Source organism: Crinia signifera, chromosome 9 (assembly GCF_055691185.1).
Source record: "Crinia signifera chromosome 9, ASM5569118v1, whole genome shotgun sequence".
NCBI classification, from domain to species: domain Eukaryota; kingdom Metazoa; phylum Chordata; class Amphibia; order Anura; family Myobatrachidae; genus Crinia; species Crinia signifera.
In genome coordinates, this window is record NC_139225.1 from 21,252,110 (window position 1) to 21,277,414 (window position 25,305).

A 25,305-nucleotide genomic window follows, 5' to 3' on the forward strand; every position below is an offset into this window, starting at 1 on the left:
GGCTGCTGCAATGCCAGCCCCTCCACCTCCACTGCTGGACCCCACACCTGGTGCCCGCTGTTGCTCGCTGCTGGTCCTGGCCCACATTACTGTTGTGTGACCAGCGCAAGTGCAGTAGCTTCTTCGGGACTGCGCATGTGCTGGCCCCCAGCCTCTATGGACTGCTGCATTTCATTGAAATATAATCATGGGTCTGACGCATGCCCCGCACCATTCTCGGTACCGCGCGTGTGCAGAACCCGTTTTTATGGCTGCCACCGCAGCAGCCCGTAGAGGCATCCCAGTGGGAGGGAGCACCTCCCAATGGGACTGCCTTGGTGACTGGCAGGTCGGACTTCCAATAAGAAGCCACTGACAGACTGCATCTGGTTTCACACAGTGGCCGGTATTACCTGGGGGGGGGGATAGGTAAAAGCCGCCACTGGTGGGATCCCATTTGTCCATCGCGATGAGCAGACTGTGCGCACGTTTTGTAGTGTGTATACATTTAGAATCATCTACCCCACATTTCTGCTGATAGCTTCTTTTTCCACGTCACCTGTGTGATGACCTCAGGATAGATCGTTCAGATACGAGGGCCCACTCCACGGAGCCCATTTACTATTAAATATGTGCGGCTAAAAACAGGTGTTTTCGGGGGATTAGCTGCAAATATTATGTATTCGCCGAATGTAAGACGATCACTGCTGCGGTCCCTCCTGCACCGCTCGCGGCCCCATCCCCCTCAGCCCTGTTCACGGCCGCGTCCCCCTCTATGGGGGATGCGATGCTACCCGATGTATCAATAACTGGCAGCATCGTGTGGTGGGGCTATCACCATTCTGAGATCCCCCATCTTTAGGCTTCAGATCTCACTGCCGGAGGGGGCAGTGCAGTCAGCAGGGCCAGGGCTAGCCACACAAGGGCAGAACCCCCCCCCCCCCGGCACAGCAGATTGCAGGGAAGCATTTGCAGGGACATGCTGCAATGCGACCCTGGGTGTAGATCCTGCCATGGTCGCATTGTATACAGTAAATTGGCTTCCAAATCTGGTGTTCCCAAGCTCATTTCTGCACTCTGACAGTGGTCATGTCAATGTGATCTTGTCCAAGGGTAAACCTAGCCCCAGTCATACCTTGTGACGGGAGGTATCAGTTGGCAGGTGTGTGTGTGTGTGTGTGTGTATTTTGCATGGACACCGTAACACGCTTATGGAAAAATGTTATATAATCCAGAAAGTGTTTAATTAGTATATTAAAGAGCTGCTGACGGCTCCTGTCTACACCTGGTGTACCTGGATTGTGCAGGGTAGGAGATCTACAAAGGTGATCTAGAGCTGTGTTTTGGCTCATTGATCATTCAGCATTCAGGACTCTCCATGTGGCTGGGGTCCAGTGACCACATGTAGTATGAGTCACATATTGGCTATTCTACCACTATGTGCCATTGAATGCGACTTCTCCCATAAGATGGCCTTAACCTACTGCATAGACTGTGTGACTGTACTGCACTCACTCTGTGACATCACCATCCAGTCACACACTAACCTGCTACATAGACTGTGTGACTGTACTGCACTCACTCTGTGACATCACCATCCAGTCACACACTAACCTGTGCTACATAGACTGTGTGACTGTACTGCACTCACTCTGACATCACCAACCAGTCACACACTAACCTGTGCTACATAGACTGTGTGACTGTACTGCACTCACTCTGTGACATCACCATCCAGTCACACACTAACCTGTGCTACATAGACTGTGTGACTGCCCTCACTCTGTGACATCACCATCCAGTCACACACTAACCTGTGCTACACAGACTGTGTGGCTGCCCTCACTCTGTGACATCACCATCCAGTCACACACTAACCTGTGCTACATAGACTGTGTGACTGCCCTCACTCTGTGACATCACCATCCAGTCACACACTAACCTGTGCTACACAGACTGTGTGGCTGCCCTCACTCTGTGACATCACCATCCAGTCACACACTAACCTGTGCTACATAGACTGTGTGACTGCCCTCACTCTGTGACATCACCATCCAGTCACACACTAACCTGCTACATAGACTGTGTGACTGTACTTCACTCACTGTGACATCACCATCCAGTCACACACTAACCTGTGCTACACAGACTGTGTGGCTGCCCTCACTCTGTGACATCACCATCCAGTCACACATTAACCTGTGCTACATATACTGTGTGACTGCCCTCACTCTGTGACATCACCATCCAGTCACACACTAACCTGCTACATAGACTGTGTGACTGTACTGCACTCACTGTGACATCACCATCCAGTCACACACTAACCTGTGCTACACAGACTGTGTGGCTGCCCTCACTCTGTGACATCACCAACCAGTCACACACTAACCTGTGCTACATAGACTGTGTGACTGAACTCACTCTGTGACATCACCCTCCAATCACACACTAACCTACTATAGACTGTGTGACTGCCCTCACTCTGTGACATCACCATCCAATCACACACTAACCTGTGCTACATAGACTGTGTGACTGAACTCACTCTGTGACATCACCCTCCAATCACACACTAACCTACTATAGACTGTGTGACTGCCCTCACTCTGTGACATCACCATGCAATCACACACTAACCTGTGCTACATAGACTGTGTGACTGAACTCACTCTGTGACATCACCCTCCAATCACACACTAACCTACTATAGACTGTGTGACTGCCCTCACTCTGTGACATCACCATGCAATCACACACTAACCTGTGCTACATAGACTGTGTGACTGCCCTCACTCTGTGACATCACCATCCAATGACACACTAACCTGCTGGTTACTAATATCATTTAGTGTGCTGGGGGAACAATGTGCTTTTTCTTACTCCATATTACCCCCTCCCTTTCATGCACCTGAGTGATATCACTAAAGTGATTTGAGCGTCTGCCAGTATTTATGCCCACTGGATATGAATGAAGATATCGTTAACGTTGGGTGTTATTGTGCATATTTAATTTATCATCTAGTGTGTACGCACCTTAACTGAGCCTCTGATTTGCCTCCTGGACGGCTCCACTGAGACCTTGTATTGGGTAATGCAAATACAATAATGGCTTTATGTGATGCAAACTGCTGACATTTATATGATCTAATAACGGAAACAAAACAACCTATAGAAAATGAATCCTTAATTTTTATTCTGCGGTTAGTGCCTCGGAACTCATACACAACTGCTACAAAAAGTGTCCTGTACTCAATTATGTCTCCAGTACAGTTTAGATTGAAATTGTCAACACTGACAAATGTCAACATGGTGTAGACATTTTGAATGTAGATGTTACATTCAGTAGGTCAGTGAAGAAAAGCCCAATAAATAAAGGAGGGTGCTTGTCCATCATTACATTTTGTACTTTGATGTAATCTCGCCATCGGTATTTCCCCTCCGGTAATGCCCTTTCCACTCCCATAGTTAGATAGTGGGATCTTTGCATCACTGTGTGATCTGAGCACCAGGACCCCTCTGACATTCCCATTCCTCCTCTGTAACCTCGTCACTGTGCTGTGATTTCCAGGATTCCCTGTAAGCAATGATTTGTCTATACCTTCCAAATGATCCTGACCCCATGCATTAATCTAGAACATTAATCACTTCCACTTCATTGTAACTCTTTATTCTTTAATCACCATAGTTACTCACAGATTGCAAGTAATGACAGTTTCTATTAGCAGATTTCCGCCATAGTCCTTCTTTATATAGACAGGGTCTCATTCTGCTCATCCACCATGAGCTGTGTTCTACTGTTTTGAGTCTTTTGTAATATCCCGGGTTTTTGCACATGAACGCGCATCAACCCGGGATTTAGCTCAGTGTGAAAGGGTCTTGAAAGAATATCCCAGGATGAACATCCCGGGATTGCTACCCAGGTTCTGACTTGGGTAGATTCCGGAATCGACCCGGGATGCGGTCAGTGTAAATGTTCCCGTACCAGGGATTGGGTACACGGGACTTTAAAAAAGCTGCTGATTGGAGCTTTCTTGGGCTCACAAATGCTGTTGTCATCTTTCAGAGCCCTGGAGTCCATTTCTAATGACATGCATATGTATTTGCAGGGATTTCCCGGGATCAGTGTGAATGGCGCTGTCCCAGGTCGATCTCAGGTCTGAGTGCAGTGTGAAAGGGTACATTCCCGGGTAGAGTCCCGGGAAGCATCCAGGAACTTCCCGGTTATGACCCAGCTCTGCGAGTGTGAAAGGGGTATAATAAACTGAAAGCAATGATGTCTTTTTATAGGCTGAAAACACTAATCAAACATTTTAGCCAGATCTCAGTGTCCACATTCGCTCTATATCTTCATTTTTAGACGACATTCTCCGCCTATAAGTACTGTACTGGTGGCAAATAACATGGACTCCGCTAAATGAATAGAGCAGAACTTTATTTTTTCCTAATACTCTATTCAGAGAGTAGCTGAGACAGATGGGAAACCGGGTGGGCGGTGGTTATTGAGTGGGTGCCATCATCTCTCCTCCACTCTGTGCCTACTGAGGTGGGAGGAGCTTCCAGTAATGGTAAAATGCGTTGAAAGCTTCACTATACAAAGTACCAGTGTTTACCTATCACTTCTCCGTAGAACTCCAGAAAATGCCCAGTGGCAGTTCAATTATACATCGTAAAGCTTACAAAAGATTTAAGTAAATTGTACTTGACGCGTTTTGCATTTTGATAAATACGATGCTTTAATTAGGAAGTTTTCATTAACAGGCGGCTCCTACTGACATATCGCAGCTGATTCCGGTAGATCGTCACCTCGCTGTTGAGAGATTGTGCCGATACTCTGCCCCCTAGATTCTGGATCTCCTGGGCAGGTGCCTATAGTGTAATAGAAGTGATATTAAATAAATGACTCTCTGGCTGCTGCTGGATATTAGACATATTTGCGGAGCATGGACGGCCTGGATCTGTGCTCCCGTTACTAGTGGATGCCTATAGAACAAGCGCAGACAAGCTGTGGATGTGTCACTGTTGATTCTGTGCTCCTGGCATTCTCTGGACAGTGATCCAGCAGTGACGTATTGCACAAAACACCTTTGTTATGCTGTCTATGGCTGAGTTCAGCCAGCGGTTACCTGGCGGTCGGTGGTTCTGGGGGGGGAACTGCCCTCATCAGTCACGTCAGTGTTACAGGATGTCTCGTGCTTTGTGCACACACACAGATAAATAGGACATTGGTGAAGGGGAATTCCTGGGATAATCATTGATGGTTTATGGTCGATGTTGAATACGTTTGCCATCAATGGCACAGCATAACGGATTATTATTATTTTTTTTTACAAGCATTGGAACAAGAAGCATAGCTCTGCCCTTGACAAATGTGAAGCCCTGCCCCTAAGTTCTGATTGGCCCACGGGCCATTCAGTTAGTAAACATGGATTACCCTCGGTTAGTGAAACCATCGAAGGTTATCCATTTCATACCTTGGTAGCCATCGATAGACTCTTGCTATATCACCATCAATGGTGACCAAATTGATGGCAATTCCAACTACAGTACAATTACATTGTTCACTGGGAGCACTGTTGTAATAAACGTAGAATTGCAATTCCATTTGGGTGTTGGTCATTAGGACGACCGCTATTGGTCGACACTGAAATAGTCGACACATGGAAAAAGGTTGACATTCCATTTTACTTTACATTAAGTATGACGTGCGCCACACACATTAATCACTACTAAGAAATACTGTAACGTATGACTCTGCAATCAATTTAAAGCTTCATTAATGAAAAAAAAAACACAACCTTGCGTAATTGTTCAAATTAAAACCCAACAACGCATTTGGCGACTACAGAGGGATTTATTGCACATCATACATGAATGCTAGCATTTCCTTCATTGTATCCTACAAACTGAATTGAGCAACGGTGTCACATTTCTCCCAATCTAACATAATAGCTGCTAGCCGTGTTTAAGATGCTATTTCGGCGTTAGTACTGCAGGTCCGGGCAGCCCAGGAATCGCAGAGGCACCTGTTTGCCTGCAGCCTTTTGCAGCCCCTGGAGCTCATTAGACAGGTGTAGAACATGTGACGCCGGCCAAGGCCACCGATTCGTCACCTGGAGACTGATGGGACTGCTGGAATCAAGCAGCCTCGGTATTAATCTCTGTTTGCAAGTGCAGTTTATCACCGCTCTGAAATAAGTTGTGTGAAGCACTGTTCCGGCATCGCTGGCTGGAACTCTCCGGTCCCCCTGGAAATTAGATGATGTATTACCAGACGTGTATATTGCCAATGGCGCAGCGTCTGTATCAGCTTGTTCCGATTACCTCTATAGCACAAAATAATGGGCAATTTACACTGTGTCAGAATGTTGGGATGTTTGTAACTTTGTGCTGTAATTACCTGACAAATATCACATCACATACTCCGCAAATAAAAAAGATCTTGTATATATATAATAAATATATATATATATATACTAGGTGATTCATCGCGCCCTACGGGCGCTCTTCACACCGTCGTAAGGGGCTGTGCCCCCTTAATTTGTGAACATTTGTATATGAGAAATATGGTTAGAATTGTATGTAAGATGGCCTGTATTGCAACATGAGTTATAGGTGAAATGTGTTAAATAGAGAGCATGTGATGTGGAAGGGGGTGTGTATTGTTTTGTTTAATTAAAAAGCGGTTACAGAGTAAGATGTACATTGATAGTGTGGATGGTGCAGAGACATTTGTGGGTGTGTGTGTGGGGGGGGGGGGGGCTGTGTGTGCATGTTGTTTAGGTGTGTGTGTGCAATAGTATAGTAGGGTGTTTCTGAGTCAGCGGCTCCCCACTGGCGGAGGTCACGACACAGGAAAACAGGAGGCTGGGTAGTGATAGGGGTGTGTGGGCATAAGGGTGACTAAAGAGGAGTGTGGGAGATACTGTGCAGCTTCTGCCAGTGGGTGAGGGTCCAGCGTGGCAGTACAGGAGTACAGGATGGTGGCCCTTAGTCAGTGTCTCCTCCTACTGGGTGGGAGTTCGGGTGCATGAGAGCAGGAGGCTGGCTGCATGTGGGCAAAACAGCGTCAGCGACTCCCCAGTGGTGGAAGTTACGGTTCAGGAGAGCAGGAAGCTGGGTAGTGATAGGGGTGTGTGAGTATACGGGGGACTAAAGAGGGGCTTAGGGGTGCCGTGAATTGCGGGAGGGGCGCGGGGGGTGCCGTGAATCGCGGGAGGGAGGGGGCGCAGGTGTCGGCGAATCGCGGGAGAGGGCGGGGGTCTGCAAAGCGTGGGAGGGGCCGTGAATTGCGCGAGGGGGGGTTGGGAATCGCGGGAGGGGGGGTGCGCGGGGGGTCCATGAATTGCGGGAGGGGGGGGCACGGGGCGCGATGAATCACCTAGTTGGTTATATATTCTTGTAGAAGGATGGTAGGATGTTGCTGTCATTCAGAATGCATTTACATAAACAGTAATAGTAGCAGTAAAAGATCTGACTTAAAACACCTACAGTAAAACAGAACAGGTGTTATATATTATACAAAGAATTGGTTGATGATGTGTAGGTTGACGTGCACATAGTTTATAGTTGTCACTGGAAAAAAATTGCTACACGAAAAAATCAACACAGAAAGTTCAACACATGTAAATGTTGACATAAGTGTGGCACTTCATCGGTGTCCATGTCGACACATGAGAATGAATATGAAAACATTGAAAAAAAGAAAAATAAATCTTCAAAAACTCATGTCAACCTTTTTCATTGTCGACCATAGCCGTGCATGTGCCATTTAATCCTGGGGTTGCCGTGAATCACGCGTGGGGGGGGGAGGGAGGAGGTGAGGGGTGTCCGCGAATCACGGGAGGAGGGGTCGTGGGTGGATGCCGTGAATTGCGGGAGGGGGGGTCGCGGGGGTGGGGTGTAGGTGCCGCGAATCGTGGGAGGGGGGGTGCGGGGGGTTGCAGTGAATCACGGGAGGGTGGGTCGTGGGGGCGGGGGTTGCCGCAATGACAGGAGGGGGGTCAGGGGTGGGGAATCGCGGTTGGGGGGGGCACCGTGAACCTCGCGAGGGGGGGCCCAGGGGGTTGGCACGAATCGCGGGAGGGGGGTCGCGGGGTGCCGCGAATCGCAGGAGGGGGGAGCTGTCACGGGGTGGGGCCGCGAATCGCGGGAGTCACCGTGGGTGCCGCGAATTGCGGGGGGTGTGCTGCAAATCGCGGGAGGGGGGTTGCTGGGTGTGCCGCGAATCGCCACAAGAAAGGTCAACACATGTAATTGTTGACATAAGTGTGGCACTTCATTGGTGTCCATGTCGACACATGAGAATGAATATGAAAACATTGAAAAAGTGAAAAATAAATCTTGTCAACCTTTTTCATTGTCGACCATAGCCATGTCAGTGTTTTGCATGTGCCATTTAATCGTGGGGGTGCCGCGAATCATGGGAGGGGGGGCGCGGGGTGTTGCAGTGAATCGCGGGAGGGTGGGTCGCCGGGGCGGGTGGTTGCCGCAATGACAGGAGGGGGGGGTCAGGGGTGGGGAATCGCGGTGGGGGGGGTCGTGGGGGGCACCGTGAACCTCGCAAGGGGGGGCCCAGGGGGTTGGTGCGAATCGCGGGAGGGGGGGTCGCGGGGTGCCGCGAATCGCAGGAGGGGGGGTGTGTCACGGGGTGGGGCCGCGAATCGCGGGAGTCACCGGGGGTGCCGCGAATTGCGGGGGGTGTGCTGCAAATCGCGGGAGGGGGGTTGCGGGGGGTGCCGCGAATCGCCACAAGAAAAAATCAACACAGAAAGGTCAACACATGTAAATGTTGACATAAGTGTGGCACTTCATTGGTGTCCATGTCGACACATGAGAATGAATATGAAAACATTGAAAAAGTGAAAAATAAATCTTGTCAACCATAGCCATGTCAGTGTTTTGAATGTGCCATTTAATCGTGGGGATGCCGTGAATGTGGGGGGGAGGGAGGGGAAGGGGAGGGAGGGAGGTGCATACCCAACATGACCCTCTCCAGGAGGGACACATTGCTCTGTTTCTGGACTTTCTTCTTAATTTATGGATTACCATCACCTGTGCTTAAACACCTTTCTTATCAATTACCCTGGTTAAAACAGGTGATGACAATCCTAAATTAAGATGGAAGTCCACAAACAGAGCATTCTGTCCCTCCAGGAGAGGGTCATGTTGGGAGGTATGTGGGGCGCTCACCTGGTGTGTCTGGTGAGTAGCTGTGTCTTTGCTGGGTAACATGGGGAGGCAGAGGGTGTCTGGCACTGTGCATACGTCCCAACATGACCTATGCCAGGAGGGACACAATGCTCTGCCGTTGGACTTTCTTCCTAATGTATGATTACCTCCATCTGTGTTGAACAGGTTAATTGATAGGAAAGGTGCTTCAACACAGGTGATGGCAATCATACATAAAAAGGGAATTGCAGGAGCAGAGCATTGTGTCCCTCCTATGACTGTGGGCTCACTGGGCTGGTTCTCTGTCATGTGAGTCAGAGGCTCCACCCAGCGTTACAGCTTTAGACACACTTTGAGTGACAGATGTAGCCAAATATATAAGAGATATATATATATATATATATATATATATATATATATATACGTAATCCCGCTCAAAGCAAAAGCTTCGACAGCTAGTCTGCTACCTTCTTGTTTTGTGCATGTGTGAGAAAGAGATGTAGTTTCACTCTCTGCCAGCAGATAGCAGTGTTTTGGAGACTCACGAACGCTAGGCATATATATAGAAGATAGAAACAACAGGGACCGGCACAAAAATCTTGCTGCGGTGCCCTCCAAGACAATGGCATGTCAATGTACTTCAGTGGGTGGGCAGTATTCAAACAGACTGGTTCTCTTGCAATAAAACAGCCTTTAATTTTGACTGCGTTTCGGGGTAAACAACCCCCGTTTTCAAGGACAGACCATCTGTCCTTGAAAACGGGGGTTGTTTACCCCGAAATGCCGTCAGAAATAAAGGCTGTTTTATTGCATGAGAACCAGTCTGTTTGAGTGCTGCCCACCCACTGAAGTGTGTATATATATATATATATATATATATATATTTGGTGAAGCAAGACAGCAGCACTCGGAAGTCTTTGTAAATTAATTATATTTTGAAGGCATTACACAAATGCTGAATTGTACCGACGTTTCGGAGCCCAGTGTGAGACGCTGCACCTTGACGTCGGTACATTTCAGCATTTGTGTAATGCCTTCAAAATATAAATCATTTACAAAGACCTCCGAGTGCCGCTGTCTTGCTTCACCAACTGTCTACAATACATCCAGAAGGCACTGGGGCGGCTGATTCTGTTGAGGAGAGTGCCAGTCCGCGATATTCCCTATATGTGTCCATGTCAACTGTGTTGACCTTTGTGGAAAAAACTTGTGTTGACCATCGACCTTGCCATTGTCCATCTAATGCTTGTGTCAACCGTCCAACCCTGTCTACCTTAGCCATGTCAACCTAGTTCATGCGTCGACCTAAGGCCGCTCGACCCAATGACCCTTACATGATTTGAGAACGTTGGGGAACCACTGGTATATGCAATGAAACCTGGGCCAGTTGCGTTGATATAAATTTGTTTGAACACACGGCCTTTGTGCAAGGCCAAAGAGAGATTCCTCATTCCATCCTATGGGGGCTGCTAGGCTTCGTTTTCGGGGGGACACTGAAGATGGATTACTAAGGAAGGCACCCCTGCATTCATCCTGAGTGCCAAATTTTCCAAACCTTATCTTTTAAATAGCAATGCCAATATAGACAGCTATGTATAGCGCCTGTGTCATTCCGCACACGCCGCCGGTGTCATATATGGGGGGATAGGGGGGGGATTTTTTACCTGTTCATAACCCCACTATTCACTACGAATGGAGTTGATTTTATATAGTGCCCAAAGCGTGGCGAGTGGACGCGGATTACTGCGCTCGCCACACTATATAAAATCAACTCCATACGCAGTGGATAGTGGGGTTATGAACAGGTAAAAAATCATCAGCCGATGTCGCATCTGATATATCGGCCGATATCGCATCCGATATATCGGGCGCCGTAAAAGTATAATGTTCCCACATATAATTTCCCTGTGAGCAGTATTCACATTGAGCAATGGAAGCCGGTGTACACATATATAATATTTATATCCTCTTTATCCTGACCTCCATATTTTGCCTGAAATCCGTGTTTGTTGTTGTCGCTCAGAAGACGCGTCTAAGGGTCGGTTGTGTTACTGAGACACAATAGGTTTCCATCAGCGACGAGGGCTTATTGTTTTCATTTATGGTGTCCAGCGAGGAAGAGAGAGTTTCTGAAACAAATGCTCTGCGCCCCCTTCATCCTGGTTCTCACGCCAGTCACATCCTGAGAAACGTCCGGAAATCTCTCCACCAAAAATAATACTTTCTGTTTTGTTTTTTTCTATTAGTTTATTTTTTTTTAGACTTCCAGATTTTTATTTTTTTAATTCAATGTTAAAATGGGTACTCTTTACCTAGCACGGCACCCATCGCGGGCATCGCGGCCATGAAATGCACTAAAAAACGGGTGCGACGCGATGCCCGCGATTTCCCATAGGGATCAATGTTAAAAGTGTGATTGGACGCGATTTTACTGTTCAATGCCTCAATGCCCGCGATTTTTCCATAGGAAACAATGTTAAATGGGCCACAGAGCCCAAATAGTCCCCCTGAAGTCTGAAATGGCCCCCACAATTGTTACCGCCACCCCACGATCAACGTGAACCCGAAGCGTGTCGAGCGCAGCGAGCCCGTGAGGGGCAGCAGTACGCGTCCTCCGACCTTTTCATACCCCCACTATCCACGTCGGCGTGGAGTTGAGAATAGAATAGTGCGTGGCGAGCGGACGCGGATACCTTCACAGGTAAACGCGTCACCTCGCGGGGCTCGCTGCGCTCGCCACACTATTCTATTCTCAACTCCACGCCGACGTGGATAGTGGGGGTATGAAAAGGTCGGAGGACGCGTACCGCCGCCCCTCGCGGGCTCGCTGCGCTCGCCACGCTTTGGGTTCACGTTGATCGTGGGGTGGCGTTAACAATTGTGGGGGCCATTTCAGACTTCAGGGGGACTATTAGGGCTCTGTGGCCCATTTAACATTGTTTCCTATGGAAAAATCGCGGGCATTGAGGCATTGAACAGTAAAATCGCGTCCAATCACACTTTTAACATTGATCCCAATGGGAAATCGCGGGCATCGCGTCGCACCCGTTTTTTTAGTGCATGCGATGCCCGCGATTTTTTACCCCCGATGACCGCGATGGACATCGTGGGCGCCGTGCTAGGTAAAGAGTACCTTAAAATGTTATCTAATTGATTCCACTCTTTATTATTATTATTATTATTATTATTATTATAATAATAATGTTTTACTTTGTTTAGCTTTCCTTTTTTTAAATTTTATTTTAAGTTTTAGTATATTCCCGTTTTGATTGATAAATTATTATTATTATTATTATTATTATTATCTGACAAGGATGTTAAAGTAACACATACTGTAAGGCACAGTAGAGGTAGGACTGGGGTCGCATTAGAAATGTTGGGCCCTGGTAAAAAATGGGAGGGGGCTTCACCATATTGGTGAAGTAGATCAGCAAGGGCCCCAGCCACTAGCCAAACCACTCCACACACACACACAGTTGGGACCAGCCCTGGGTACATGTCACCAGGTGAATTAAGAGACGGAGGAGGCCCAGAACCTGCACTTAATGTGACATATGTTGTTCTCTTTGGTGTCCATTCAGGGACTCCTCTAAACTGTGACCGCTCCAAAGATAAGTAAATATTCCACTTTGTTATGTTCTATTAGAATGACCTATAGGTTATAGGATGACCTCACTCTGAGGAAAGAGTTAAATTGACAATGAAACGCATCAGGATTTTATAACCGTGATTGCATATAGATTGTTTTATCTACTGGACTAAGATATCCTCAGCAGGCTCATTTATATGTGTACAGAATACCCACAGCTCAAAGACCATTGTAATGTTTGTTTCTAAACTGATCCACCCTGGGCTGAGTATTGGAGTGATCAGGCCGCGCTGATATACAGTGTGTTTACGCTGTTAAATTGATCACTGGTTCGCATACATTGATCAAGGGGGTATGGATCATTGGGTCGACAAACATTAGGCCGACACCACTAGGTCAACATGCAGGAACGTCGACATGGGTTAGGTCGACAGTCAAAAGGTTGACATGGGGTTTTTCACAGTTTTTTTACCTGAATGACACAGTCGACATGGTCACCAAAATGTAACTCGCTACGGTCCCTAGTGGATGGTAGGGCATGAAATACCGCCTGTCGGCACATGTCGGCTCAAAAAACTAGTAAAAAAAAACAATGTCGACCTTTTGACTGTCGACCTTCCCCGTGTTGACCTAATGACCCTGTCGACCTTCAGTCATGTCAACCTTAAGTCATGTTGACCTAGTGGTGTCGACCTAGTTGCTGGCGACCCAATGACCGTATACTCGCTATGGTCGGCACACTGTTTTATTCTCCCACCACGCCCTAGTGGATGGTAGGGCATGAAATACCGCCTGCCGACACATGTCGGCTCAAAAACTAGTAAAAAAAACCATGTCGACCTTTTGACTGTCAACCATCCCCATGTTGACCTAATGACCCTGTCGACCTTCAGTCATGTCAACCGTAAGTCATGTCGACCTAGTGGTGTCGACCTAGTTGCTGGCGACCCAATGCCCGTACCCGGATCTAGGACTCCCCCACCCATGGAACACTGTAACCCGCGGGTGGGACAGCGGGAAGGTGTCCAATTAGCAGGACTGTCAATGGGACAGTTAGTAGCCTACGGTACATTTTTGGTTATTTCTGGTTTGGGCCGCACCTGGGTCCATATGTAACCTAAGTTGGCCAGCACTTGGTCACAACAGTCTTCCTGCTACATAATATTAGGAGGTCATGTTGCGAGAGTACTAATCACCCCAAAAACTATCACAGAAATGACTTAACTGCAGTTAAGTAATGGCGGAAATGTTTAGAAAAGGGCCCTATTACATCATGGGGTCACTGCGGGCGGTAGCTTCCAGTGGTGGCTCCAGATTTGTTGGATAGAAGTTTCTTACTCGTTATCACACATGTACCAAACAGAACTAGTTTTACACTTGCAAAGTCTCCCGCTGAATCCTTTTAGAGACGATCCAGTAATTCTTTGTCAGAAGCTTGTTGAATGCAGCTTTTTCTGTCATTTTCAGCCCAGCAGGTATTCAAGTCTTCAAAATCCATTAGATGGAGATAATTTGTACATTTTATTTTGATGTGCCAAATGACGGGTCTGCGCCGGCATCACTGCCAAGTGGCATCCGACAGAAGGAGCTTAAGAAGCTTTCCTGCACGCCGAAAAGGCATGATGAAACTGTAAGCTCTTGGGACAACACGGCGGGGAATGCTCTGCAATCACTGGAACCGTAATTATCTCAAGAGTCCAGCTTTTCTCCAGCACTTTCGTTTAATTAAATCCATGGCAGCCATCTTGCTTTTTCACCGTTGCAACAAGTAAGACTCTGAGCACACAAAAATTGGTTATGGGGTGCAGTGTAGTGATCGTATAGGGAATGCCAGGTGCTCCCTCGCTGAAATGCTGTAGGGTATAGTATGTTATATTTCCAATGGGCCAGGAGGAAAATATTTCATTATGTATGTATAAGTGTACAGTCTAGCAACCTGCCTCTTTCAAAACCCATGCAGTTCGTCTTTCCTGCCTGGGGTGTCGCTCTCTGCTGTGGTGCATCTAGCACAGTGTGGTCTGTATTTCAGCACTTAAATGCAGACCACACTGTGCTATAAGCACCACAGCAGAGAGCGACACCCCAGGCACTGAAGAGGAGCTGCACAGGTTTTGAAAGCGGCGGAGTGCTAGAATGAGCTCACTACTGACAACGAAATGGACAGTTCTTAGCGGCTCCTGGGCTGTGACCATGCATTTGCAAGGAACAGCTCGGTTCCATATTTAGAATGTTCCAGTTAGATCTCTTGCAGCCAGATAATGGTATTGCGCAGGCAGATGTAAACCCTTTGGGAGGGGTAGGCTTCTGCTTCGGGTGCAAGTGCCACATGTGCACACCCATTAGTACCAGATTTAGCTGTGCTCTTTTGGGTGCCGAGTAACAACTTATCACACATTTCAGCTCACTGCCTCATGGGGCCACAAGCTGAATTGTGTTCCTATGAAACTGTTGATGTCTAAACACAGCAACAATTGAGTTGCCCCATTGTGCACCATCTAGTGGCAGCTGCAGTAAAACAACAATTGAATTCCTGCTCTAAGTGTTTCAGGTGGATCGATCTTTTGTAAGCTTTTAATTGGCCACACCCACTGCCCTAGAAAAGGCGGGAAAAGCGGAACACATGTCGGAGCTTATTCCGGCAGCTTTACGTGTCATTTAAATGCTTCCCGCTCCCTCTCGCACGCCGAGTATCCCGGCGTGCATGCAAATGGATACTTTGCATAAGCACAACACATTCTATAAAGATAATTCCACATGATCCCACGTCTCAGGTAGGGTGCATATAGCAGTATCTGGAATTTCCCCTTATTTTACCCCCCCCCCCCCTCCCCCTCCCACCCCCAACCCAGCGCTGGTCTGCTCCTTCCACACATACAGCGCTACACGTTTGTCTGGAAGTGTCTGTGAGGTCTGAGGATAGTTACTGGGGAATTATGCGCACAGTGGGATTAATAGCTCGGCAGATTTCTCGCCTCCTTCTTCCACATCATTTATTCAAGGGTTTTAACTATTCAGAAATGGTCACTTCAGCTGAACGCCGCTTGCCTTTTAATAAATGGAAAAAACAATTAGAAATTAATCTATTTAGCGGCGAGACGTCATCCTGTCCTCTGCATAATGTCTGACATTGTCCTCACACGTATGACGACTCATTACTGCAGCTCTCTGCGTTGTTATTCTCCCGGTTTTCCAGATTTTCACCGCTGCTATTCTTTCTTCACTTTTTTTTTATGGTGATAAACAAAGATAATTTGACAGGAAGTCACATCGAGTTACCCCCCCCCACACATACACACACACTTCGGTGGATGGTAAAATAGTGTGTGAATGGGTTCTTCTAAACAGCTTGCTAATTGGACGCGTTTCGTTCATCGACAGCTGAACTTTGCAGACCTCTTCATGGCGAACGTCAGAAAATCATGTTGAGCTCTCTGACGAGTCTTCAGCTGCTGCAAATTACACAGGTTCCAGTGCCTGGTCCCTGGCAGATATAGGGACGTTAGATGTTGTGGTCTTGTTCTACCATGTCCATTTGTGGCCGGACATGTCCCAGAACCAGCGTAGAACAGTGTTTGTGTAGAGTGTGTCTTTCTGAGACTCTCTTCTGTTTCCACACTGCCTCTATACTAGCACATAATGACTCTTGCATATATCTCATCCACAGGTATTAACTGTGTACTAATATGAAATACTTCTTTTGAGAAATGTGTAAGGATATCTTATTCTGCCATTCGGGTAATATCGTGGCAATTGCATTATTTTGAATTGAGTGTCTTACCTCCTTGTTGATTTTTGTGTGTGTCCTGCAGCCTGGCACAGCTGAAGATATGTGACTGATCCAAACAGAGCAGCTGTAAGGCACTTCCTTATGAAGGCAGGGTGGGTGTGTTGCTTGCCTGTCTGCCTGGGAGGGGGAGGTGTCTATGGTATAAAAGGCTGTCTAGGCCATTTATCTGACCAATGTTAGGAATGCTATCCGGTGACTCAGGAGTATATCTGTGATTACACATACCACATTCTCTTTGCTTCACACATGACTGACTAATGTTTGTGAGGCCACCTACCACTCACACGTCCCTTCTCCATCTCCACCAACCACCCACACGTTCCTTTTTCCTCTTCACCCACCACTCACAGGTTCCTTCTACCTCTCCACCCACCACTCGCAGGTTCCTTCTCCATCTCCACCCACCACTCACAGGTTCCTTCTCCGTCTCCACCCACCACTCACAGGTTCCTTCTCCGTCTCCACCCACCACTCACAGGTTCCTTCTCCGTCTCCACCTACCACTCACAGGTTCCTCCTCCATCTCCACCCACCACTCACAGGTTCCTTCTCCATCTCCAGCCACCACTCACGGGTTCCTTTTTCGTCTCCACCCACCACTCACAGGTTCCTTCTCCGTCTCCACCCACCACTCACAGGTTCCTTCTCCGTCTCCACCCACCACTCACAGCTTCCTTCTCCGTCTCTACCCACCACTCACAGGTTCCTTTTTCGTCTCCACCCACCACTCACAGGTTCCTTCTCCGTCTCCACCCTCCACTCACAGGTTCCTTCTCCGTCTCCACCCTCCACTCACAGGTTCCTTCTCCATCTCCAGCCACCACTCACAGGTTCCTTCTCCATCTCCACCCACCATTTACACTTCCCTTCTTCCTCTCCACCCACTAGTCACGCGTCCCTTCCCCCTCTCCACCCACCACTCACGCGTCCCTTCCCCCTCTCCACCCACCACTCACTGTTGCCTATTCAAAGCCCCCACCCTAACATCCTTCTGAGTATGTACTGGGATCTGTGGTCCTTTCATAATGGTTTTCTACTTTAGTTTAGGTCTAGTCTTTTGCTAGTCTTGATGCATAGAATATAATTACCTGTCACAGTCAGTAACGTGCACCCACATGGCAACTTAGTGAGGTGTATGTATATATATTGTGTGTGTACATTCCTATGCTATACATTTTCCAGGCCCCAGAGCAGACCACAGAGATGAATAAGTCATTACTTACCGGTAGCACAATCTGCGCACCTTTTTAACCTCTGTCATATGATATAATTAGAATCACATTAGCAATCTGCCCAAACCACCTCAGCAGAGAGACGTACGTTAGCACTAAGCTCCGCTCTCGCACCTCGGAATGAACGGCTTTACAACGAGCCCCTTTATCTGAGCAGCGTTAACCCCCTCGTGTACTGTTCCCTCCGATTTTTTTTTCAAGCACGAAGGTTAGAAAAATGCTGAAATCTCATAATCGGTTGGATAAAAATAACGTTTGGCCTAACATTTATAGCATTACCTCAGGCCCTGCCGTTGCCATGGTAACAGGCTGCCATCTTTTGACGGATAAAGTTGTGTCCATGGTAACAGGGCTAATACCCTTTTAACAAGAAGTTTGCTTTCTTCGCCTTAACATCTTTTGGTTACGGTGTCCTTGCCCTCGCTGGGGGTGGGGAGGGTGTTTAAAGCGTTTGCAGTGGGGTAGTAGCAATCAAAGGCAATATCCTGTATTTTCCATGTCATAATACATGTTAATGACAGCCCGTGTTCGGAGCACAGCGTTGAGCCTCCGACATCCTTACTTCCTGATGTTATAGATTTTCGGCTTTGTGGTTATAAATAACAGATCTTCTACAGACATTGCTTACCTTGATTTGAGAAATCTTTTATTTTACAGATATGTAATGTGTTGGGAAGTGGTTGGAAGGTCGACACAGACAAAAAGGTTGCCCTGGTCAAAAGTACTGGTTTCTAGGCATGACAAAAGCATAGCTGCCTTCCCTCCTGCATTCTGCAGGAGACTCCCTGACATAGCAGCAATCTCCCTCTCTCCTTCATCAGTCTAGCAATCTACCTCATGTCATCTAGCCCACATTACACTGTTACATCATAGTTACCTCCCCTCCTGCATTCTGCAGGAGACTCCCTGACATAGCAGCAATCTCCCTCTCTCCTTCATCAGTCTAGCAATCTACCTCATGTCACCTAGCCCACATTACACTGTTCAATTTTTAGGAAAAAAAGGAATGAGAGATAGATATATTTACATTGAATCATCAGCACCATTTCCCAGCACTTTACCAAGTATAGTAGCTCTAACTAACTGCTTTGGGGCTCATCTACATTTGGATATGTCATTATAAAATATTCGGTACTTGTTTCCTAGCACGGCGCCCGTCGTGGGTCATCGCATACCTTTACTTAAGGTATGCGATGGACGCGATGGACCCGATTTTCTGTATATATTGAGCCTTTATTGCGGCAATGAGAAAATCGCGTTGATTGCATCCATTATAATGGCATGCGATGCGACCGACGCGATCAACGCGATTTTACATAGGGTACAATGTTAAATGGCCCAATGGACCCTATTTTTTATTGTATACCCACCCTTATGGGTAATTTTTATATGTGAAATGCCCCCCCTCCCCCCCTCATTGTTAACGCCACCCCACTATTGACGCCAACCCGAAGCGCTGCGAGCTCGCGAGGGGCGGCGGTACGCGTCTTCCGACCTTTTCATACCCCCACTATCCAGGTCGGCGTGGAGTTGATTTTATAAAGCGTGGCGAGCGGACGCGTAATACCTGTGAAGTAATGGGGGGGCATTTGACCCATGCGCGGGGTATGCAATGAAAATTGGGGTCTAGGGTGTATTTTACATTGGTCCCAATGTAAAATTGGGTCTCGGGGACCATTTTACATTGATTCCAATGTAAAAATCGCGTTGATCGCATCACATGCGATTTGGTTGCATGCGATGCGATCAACGCGATTTTTTGGGTCCCGATGCCTGCAATTAAGATTGCTGGCGCCGTGCTAGGAAACAAGTACTGAAGGTTCCTCTCAGATGTAGCGGTACACACCCACGCTTCTAGGTGCCACGTTCACAATCTCTTTTCACAATATCTCCATATATGGAACTAGCCTCACCCTTTGGGTGGAGCGTGACACGCCCCCTCAATGGGGCGCTGTGCAAAATTCTACTACCAACTATTATCTCCCTGAAACTAGTTTTCAAAAGTAGGCAAGTATGGACCACAGTTACACTGGTGTAACAAGATACCGCTGCGAATACCTTTTGGCAAGTATTACACTCGCTGGGCATTTGCACGGGCAGCAGAGGGAAGGGGGTGGGGCGCGGGGTGGGGCAGGACCCATGAAAACGTTGGGATTTCCCCTGGGTACACAGGCAGGCCGAGGCCTGCTCAGGGCGGGCATCTGATATCACATGACATCATCCTTTTCAGCCATCTCCGCCCCCAGATAAAAGTCAGTTCAGACTGTCAAATGTAGGGATTGGCACAGCGAGGGGGCGGGCATTCGGGCAGCAGGATGGTGACGGGTGGCAAAATTACGTTGCTAAGTGAAATACGCTGCCACACAGATCCGGTGTATATAAGAATATTGGGATAGATTCTGGTTGGCTCTCTAGGCAGCTAACCCGAATCAGGCCCAATATTCATAAATACCCCTGATCTGTGTGGCTGGGGTTATTGCTATTGGCCAGGAATAAGCAGTCTCTCTATTTTGGGGTTTAATAATAATAATAATAATAAATAATAATAATAATAATTTATTATTATTAATGAGCAGAAGTTTCTGCAAATAAGTGTTTTCTCTCAGTAACAAATGCTATAGAATGGAATCCATCTACCATCAGCTGCGGATTCTGTCTCCGCGCCCCAGAATGTTTGCAGCGACCGCCGGCGTTTGAAGAACAGGAACATGCGTTCTATAAAGCCCTAAAACTTATTTGATTTCCACCTTGGAGACAACAAGCTCATTGTTTAGTTGAAATAAAACAAAAAACGTCTTTTTCTCCTCCCAGGTGATCTGCGCAGGGAGAAGAATGTCGGATTATTGACTCAGCTAAAGGTTACCCGGCCGCACAGGGCGTCTGGAGAAAGCACTTATTTCGGGAGGTTGCGGGGTCAGTGCTTTCTGTACAGTGCTGCACAATACGCCCGGGCCGTATACAGGATAAGACGCAATCATTGTTCTGTGTTATGGCATCTGCTGATTGGATTATTCATTGTTCAGCTGTTGTTGGTAGGCTCGGTCTTTATACTGTTACAATACAACAGTTATCGATGGATTTCACAGGATAGGTCAGCAGTCAATAAGTCCACACTAAATGATCGACATGCACTGTCAACATTGAATAAAAGGTCACATGCATTAGGATGACACAAGCGTTAGGTTGACGCACGCATGCCTCTGTGTGAATGCCTTTGGCGAGTGTCACACTGTGAGGGGAGGGCAGGGGGCTGGAGCAAGGGGAACGCCAGCGTTTTATGGGCGAGTCGATGTCTTATCTGCTCGGGACGACTGGCTGTCATCACATGCGGGTGGGGGGGAATCATTCGATGGTCAGCAACCATTGAATGAAGTGTGAACCTGAAGTGGGAGAGGGATGGTAAGATCCCTCTCCACCAAAAATAGCCATAATGACGATTATTCCATCTATGGAATCTCATCTATCCAGGGGGTCCAAATCTCAGAGAAGCTTTGGTACATAGGTGTCAGACTGTAACCCCCAGTGGCTGATGATGCGGATGACTGTAACCCCCGGTGGCTGTTGATACGGATGACTGTAATCCCCAGTGGCTGATGATGCGGATGACTGTAACCCCCGGTGGCTGGTGATGCGGATGACTGTAACCCCCGGTGGCTGATGATGCGGATGACTGTAACCCCCCGGTGGCTGATGATGCGGATGACTGTAACCCCCCGGTGGCTGATGATGCGGATGACTGTAACCCCCGGTGGCTGGTGATGCGGATGACTGTAACCCCCCGGTGGCTGATGATGCGGGTGACTGTAACCCCCCGGTGGCTGATGATGCGGATGACTGTAACCCCCGGTGGCTGATGATGCGGATGACTGTAACCCCCGGTGGCTGTTGATACGGATGACTGTAATCCCCAGTGCATGATGATGCGGATGACTGTAACCCCCGGTGGCTGATGATGCGGATGACTGTAACCCCCGGTGGCTGGTGATGCGGATGACTGTAACCCCCGGTGGCTGATGATGCGGATGACTGTAACCCCCCGGTGGCTGATGATGCGGATGACTGTAACCCCCCGGTGGCTGATGATGCGGATGACTGTAACCCCCGGTGGCTGGTGATGCGGATGACTGTAACCCCCCGGTGGCTGATGATGCGGATGACTGTAACCCCCGGTGGCTGGTGATGCGGATGACTGTAACCCCCCGGTGGCTGATGATGCGGATGACTGTAACCCCCGGTGGCTGGTGATGCGGATGACTGTAACCCCCCGGTGGCTGATGATGCGGATGACTGTAACCCCCCGGTGGCTGATGATGCGGATGACTGTAACCCCCGGTGGCTGATGATGCGGATGACTGTAACCCCCGGTGGCTGATGATGCGGATGACTGTAACCCCCGGTGGCTGGTGATGCGGATGACTGTAACCCCCCGGTGGCTGATGATGCGGATGACTGTAACCCCCGGTGGCTGGTGATGCGGATGACTGTAACCCCCCGGTGGCTGATGATGCGGATGACTGTAACCCCCCGGTGGCTGATGATGCGGATGACTGTAACCCCCGGTGGCTGATGATGCGGATGACTGTAACCCCCAGTGGCTGATGATGCGGATGACTGTAACCCCCGGTGGCTGATGATGCGGATGACTGTAACCCCCGGTGGCTGGTGATGCGGATGACTGTAACCCCCGGTGGCTGATGATGCGGATGACTGTAACCCCCCGGTGGCTGATGATGCGGATGACTGTAACCCCCGGTGGCTGGTGATGCGGATGACTGTAACCCCCGGTGGCTGATGATGCGGATGACTGTAACCCCCCGGTGGCTGATGATGCGGATGACTGTAACCCCCCGGTGGCTGATGATGCGGATGACTGTAACCCCCCGGTGGCTGATGATGCGGATGACTGTAACCCCCCGGTGGCTGATGATGCGGATGACTGTAACCCCCGGTGGCTGATGATGCGGATGACTGTAACCCCCGGTGGCTGATGATGCGGATGACTGTAACCCCCGGTGGCTGATGATGCGGATGACTGTAACCCCCGGTGGCTGATGATGCGGATGACTGTAACCCCCCGGTGGCTGATGATGCGGATGACTGTAACCCCCGGTGGCTGATGATGCGGATGACTGTAACCCCGGTGGCTGATGATGCGGATGACTGTAACCCCGGTGGCTGATGATGCGGATGACTGTAACCCCCGGTGGCTGATGATGCGGATGACTGTAACCCCCGGTGGCTGATGATGCGGATGACTGTAACCCCCGGTGGCTGATGATGCGGATGACTGTAACCCCCGGTGGCTGATGATGCGGATGACTGTAACCCCCGGTGGCTGATGATGCGGATGACTGTAACCCCCGGTGGCTGATGATGCGGATGACTGTAATCCTGTAATTTGCAGCAGTAATTCGCTTTTTTGGCAGGAGATTCTTGCAATATTTGCTTCTTTCCTCTGCGTTGCCTTCCCCAGTGTCCGATCACAGGTAGTTAGTGTGGGATATGGTCACTAGGCCTACAAGCATTAGGTCGACATGACTGAAGGTCGACATGACTGTTGACAGGGGTAAGGTCCACAGGGTCATTATGTCGACACAATCATTAGCTCGACATGGGGAAGGTCGACAGTCAAAAAGTCGACAGGCAGTATTTCATGCCTTACCATCCACTAGGGCATGGTGGGAGAATAAAATAGTGTGCCGAGCGTATCAAGGCACCGTGCCCGAAGCAGGGCGAGTGGATGTGGTGCTACGTTTCAGTGTCCATGCTGACTGTGTCGACATCTGGACCAAAAATAGTGCAAAACCCCATGTCGACCTTTTGACTGTCGACCTTCCCCATGTGGACCTAATGACCCTGTCGACCTAACCCATGTCGACATTCACTCATATGAACCTTCCTGAATGTTGACCTTCAGTCATGTCGACCTTCCTGCATGTCGACCTATCATCATGTATCATTAGATCACCAGCATTAGGTCGACACCATTAGTTCGACATGAGTTGAGGTCGACATGCAGGAAGGTTGACATGACTTTAGGTCGACATGGGTAAGGTCGACAGGGTCATTAGGTTGACATGGGTAAGGTCGACATTGAAAAAAGTAGACATCGTTTTTATTTTTTTAAACAGAATATCAACACAATCAACATAAACACTAAAACGTAGAACCACGTCCCCTTGCATGGCTGGCTGCGCTCACCATGCTTCGGGCACCCTATTTTATTCTCCCACCACGTGGTAGTGGATCACCACCTGCCGGTACATGTCGGCTCAAAAAAACAGTAAAAAAAACCATGTCAACCTATTGACCCTTTTGACCTTACCCATGTCGACCTAATGACCCTGTCAACCTAACCCATGTCCATCTTAAGTCATGTCGACCTTCCTGCATGTCGACCTAATGCTTGTCTACCACCATGCTGGTGAGCCAATGACCGTATCCCGTTTGTGGACATTATAGCCCCCTGCACGTTTCAAAACCCGTGCAGTTCCTCTTTCCTGCCTGGGGTGTCGCTGCCTGCTGTGGGTGCTGTGCTAGAACACTAGGTAGTATCAGTACAGCTTTGTAATGTGGTGTTGCTACGGAAATGGCGGTTTAATTTACAGCACTGGCCGCCCGGTGAGATTATTTATGCCATAGCGTAGCCGTATTCAGAATAACAACAAGAATCTCTCTCCGCAATGACAATAATGATGTATGGATGTAATTTAATTTTTCCATTGTGCTGACTTTTGTGTTTGTGTGTTTCTGTTCTATAAGTAAAATCACACAGGAGAGTATTTATATAACACACTGTAAGACCTCCTACCGGGATCTGAGCTAATAGAATTAATGTCTTCCACTACAGTATCGTCTTCCTGGATGTACCACGAGCCGCGGCATCGCCCTTAGGGATAATGTAGGAGTGATACGCTGGGAGAAAATACTGTCTCTTCTCCTCCGTTCTTCTCTCTCCTCTTTTCTGCACCAAATTTAGATAAACATCGTAAATATTTTAGTGACAGCTTAATGAATGCAAGAAGAAATTTTTTTTACAAAAAAAAAAAGTTTCTCTGTTTTATCGGTTATTATTGAGAAGATGAAATGAAACCGTATTAAATTAAGACGTCCAATGCTGAGAGCTGGCAGGATACATGAGATTCAATGGCAAAACATTTCCGCTTCCCCTTATCTGGATATATAGCAAAGACCGCATCCAGGGAACAGCCTCGTCTTCTAGATGGAGTGTTGTTACAGTGTCTGAGTAATCGGTGGTCCTAAATTGTCTGCATTCCCATGGGGACCACCCAGATCCTGTGTCCGTCGCTACCACCCTCCCATCACCCGATGCGAGCCCCTAAGCTGGGGTTTTAAGTAACAGAACTTTTCACTGATTTGTTGCAGATTCTATTATGGGTGACTGTCCCAATGCCATCATGCCAACATGCCGGCCGATATCAGCTAAGAGGCCTGGGCCCAGGGTGACTATAGGGCCTAGGAGCGTGCCCATCCCCTCTGCACACCTGGGCATCACACAGGGCACAGGAGTGTGCAGCATTGGCTAT

At 48.3% G+C, this 25,305-nt stretch overlaps 1 protein-coding gene across 7 annotated transcripts in view; it reads left to right on the forward strand.

Moving 5' to 3' along the window:
* DAB2IP (DAB2 interacting protein) overlaps nucleotides 1-25,305 on the forward strand; it is a 499,976-nt gene that overhangs the window by 168,857 nt on the left and 305,814 nt on the right. The gene's annotated exons all lie outside the window — the stretch shown is intronic.